We start from the raw sequence: 3,722 nt of genomic DNA, 5'->3' as shown, positions 1-3,722 counted from the left end.
TATTTGAATAGTATTCCACTGTGTAAATGAATCACATTTTCTGTATCCATTCTTCAATTGTGGGACACGGGTTGTTTCCGGCTCCTGGCTATCACAAATAAGGTGGCTGTGAACATAGTGGAGCATGTGATTGCAAACTGGTACAACTACTCTGGAAATCAATCTGGAGGTTCCTCAGAACCTGAAGACCCAGCTCTACCACTCCTGGGCATATACCCAAAAGAAGCCCCACCATGCCACAAAGGCACATGCTTCTATTTCTTCTGAAAGGGCTTTCTTCCTGAATTCTCTAATCGTTCTTCTGTTTAGGCTCTAATTTGCTCATGACCGCCCACTTATTTTTGCCCCTTTGTGAGGTTTTAAGAGGGAGGTCAGCCCACAGTTCATAGGTCCTGAGCTTTTCTGTCCAAGGCTGCAGCTTTTAGTGGTCTGTTTAAGGCCCTTGATACCTCATTTATCACCCTGGGAAGAGTCTTGCATTGTTGGTCATTTCTCCATTTCATCCCACAGTCAATCAGACTTTCATCTGGCAGGGTTGGTTTTTCCTCTCTCATTTTAAGCTTTCTTTCCCAGAGTGTTTTCCAACACTTATCCTTAAACACATCTCTGATCAGAACAAAAGGATAATGTATCCCTAAGGCCTTTTAATTCATTTTGGCAAAATACGTACTTTGAATTTTAAATTTTGTTTGTAGCCTGGGTTGGTGATTCCCTCGGCAATGTATTATTATGATGCTAGGTAATCATAGGCAACTTCTAGCCAGTCAATGCTCTTCAGTGGAATGTGTTGCTAAACAGCAGTGTTGTTAGGTTAAGTATATTCAATGTTTTAGACACTTAGTGTATTTTCAGCTTGCAGCTGGCTGATGAAAATGTTACTTCATCCATCACAACTTGAGGAACAAGCTATACTCAAATCCTGTTCCCTAACCGACACTACCAACTCGAAGTCAGGCTGATTAAAAAATTGTGATGTGGAGCAAGGAGTCAAGAAAACCAATGAATTAAAAGGCCTTAATGTCCCCCAGAGAACCTATCAGACAGCAGAAAGTTCCCAGAGCTCTTTATCTCATGGGTATTACCTCTGAGCACAACCAGCAGGCATATGAGCGACCTATCACCACCAACTGCCAGATCTAACAGCCAAATGAAATGGATACACTATCCTTTTGCAAGACTCTTCCCAGGGGTCCTTAGCATTTGGTTCGAAAGAATATTTAGGGTGGGCTTGGGTCACACTGAGCATGTGGCTATCAGCTTTTAGCCCATTCCATTCACCGATCTTTCCTGGCTGTAGCATTTTGACTGTGTAGTGTATCTTTAATATTTTAAAAGTCTATTTTCAATGATGGTTTTTAACCCCTTTAATCCTTCTTTTAGCCCATCACCCACTAGAGGTAGAGGAAGTAGGGAAAGAGGACCTGTTTAGAAAAAAAATTTTTTTTTGAGCAATTCTTGTCTGTATTGTCTGGAAATCAACGGTTTATTTAGCTCACAGGTCAGCAGTGGCAGCTTAATCTACTCAAAAACCCCTCATGGAAATATCGGCAGTCTGGTTTGGTAGAGTCAGGTCAGCCACAGTGGTGGCATGACCTCGCAGGAACAGCTAGGCCTCAGCCTCAGCACAAGTCAGCAGGAGGGATCAGGAGGAATGCTGGGAAACGTTCTCAGCTGTGTCTTTCTCAGAGAAGTGAAGATAACCTAAGACCAGCAAAGATGTGAGGCCAACAAGTGTAATACAGCTAGCTCTATAAGTAAGCCAAGCTCTGCCTCCTTCACTGTTGGTCCAGTTCTATTTATATCCCTCTAAACGTCATGTGTCCTCCATGGGTCTTGCCTCTCAGCACAGGTCTCAGCTGACATCACTCTATCAGCCTGAGTCTGCAGAAACGGCACAAAAGCCATAGTATATCACCAGAAGTTTCTTGGTGTGTTTTTCTCTATGGAATCCTGACAAATGTAACCCATCTATGCCATGTAAGGTGGACCAATACATATGTGTTGTTAGTAAAGAATCTCTCATTATGTGTCCTTTCAAGTATTTGTTTTAGTAGAACATCCTTTTGTGTGTGTCTGTTTTAGTGAAACTTTCTTTTTTTTTTCTTTTTTCTTTTTTCTTTTTTTCGGAGCTGGGGACCGAACCCAGGGCCTTGCGCTTGCTAGGCAAGCGCTCTACCACTGAGCTAAATTCCCAACCCGTGAAACTTTCTTTTATGAGTCTGTCTTAGCCTTTCACCTTTGTTCACTTTAAAAACAAAACAAAACAAAACAAAACAAGACAAAACAAAACAAAATACTCTTTTACCTGTTTGCCCCAGTAAAACATAATCTAATACAACTGACTTTCCAAAGAACCATTAAGTTTCTACTTCAGTGTAGCTTGAGGCTTTATCCCTTCACACATTACGGCCATGACCTTCTGCTCCACTCAAACCTTTATAAGGCTCTTGAGTATATATTCCAAAAAGTATATAGCAGTAGTAAATACTTCCTGATAAATGCCACCGTCAAGATTTGCACCTCCATACTCCTTCCTTGCCTCCTCTCTCTCCCTCCCTCCCCATCTTTCTCTTTCTTTCATCTTAACCTTTCATACCGTACAATGGAAAGAGGCAGTTCAATCTTTTGACATAGATTTAGATTTTGCAAAGTACACAGAAACCATTAGATCTCACCAATGGTATCTATTTCTAAACTTAATTTTTTTCTTTTTTACTGAGCAACAAAGCTTAAAATATCTACCACAGAGTTGAGACCTGGGTTCTTAGGGTTTGTCCTGAAAGATAATTAGTGAAGGAACCATTTTAAAAAGTGTAAGTATTCATGCCTCAACCACAAAGATTTGCACTCAGGAGGCAATGGACTATTGAAGGAGAAGACAGAGGTTTTTTTTCCCCTCTTTGGGAACAGAGGAGACTACATGGTATGGTAGTGGAATGGAGGATGTTTCCTAAGCTTCTTCAAATTCTTCTGTGTGTCTAGAAATACACCGACAGGGGAAGCCATGATCAATGGGCTGAGATCAACTCGCAACTCAAATGAAGGGGTCACAGTTCTGTACCTTACTGGAAACACAGACTGAGCTCCCAAATGGTCACTTAGAACACGTTAGACCCTGAGATGAGCTAAATTTCCACACAAATTCATATACTGAAGTTCCAAACCCAATTTTCCATGTTAACTTTCTTGAAGATAGGAACTTTAAAGAATTAACAAGCTAAAATTGGGCAATAGTAGGTCTAATCCAATTTGCTTGGTGTCCTTAAAAGAAGAGGTAAAGGGCTGGAGAGATGGCTCAGCAGTTAAGAGCACTCGACTACTCTTCCAGAGGTCCTGAGTTCAATTCCCAGCAACCACATTGTGGCTCACAACCATCTGTAAAGAGATCCGATGCCCTCTTCTGGTGTATCTGAAGACAGCTATAGTGTACTTATATATAATAAATGAATAAATCTTTAAAAAAAAGAAGAGGTAAAGACATAAGCATCGAGAGCAAAGGCCATACATGAGGTCACAGAGAGGCCACTAAGGAGAGAGGTCTCAGGAGAGGCCATCTCTGATAGCATGGTGATCTTAGACTCCAGTTGGAACTATGGGAAAATAAATCACTGTTGTTGAAACCACCCACTCTTGGTATACTTTCTTACAACATTTGTAGACAGCCAGAACAAAAGGGTCTGTTGTCCCCTCTGTCAGGTCCACAGCCATGAAAAACTGTCCCT

This window comes from Rattus norvegicus, chromosome 1, assembly GCF_021556685.1.
Source record: "Rattus norvegicus strain SHRSP/BbbUtx chromosome 1, alternate assembly SHRSP_T2T, whole genome shotgun sequence".
Taxonomy (NCBI): Eukaryota; Metazoa; Chordata; class Mammalia; order Rodentia; family Muridae; genus Rattus; species Rattus norvegicus.
Note: the sequence above shows the minus strand (reverse complement) of the source record.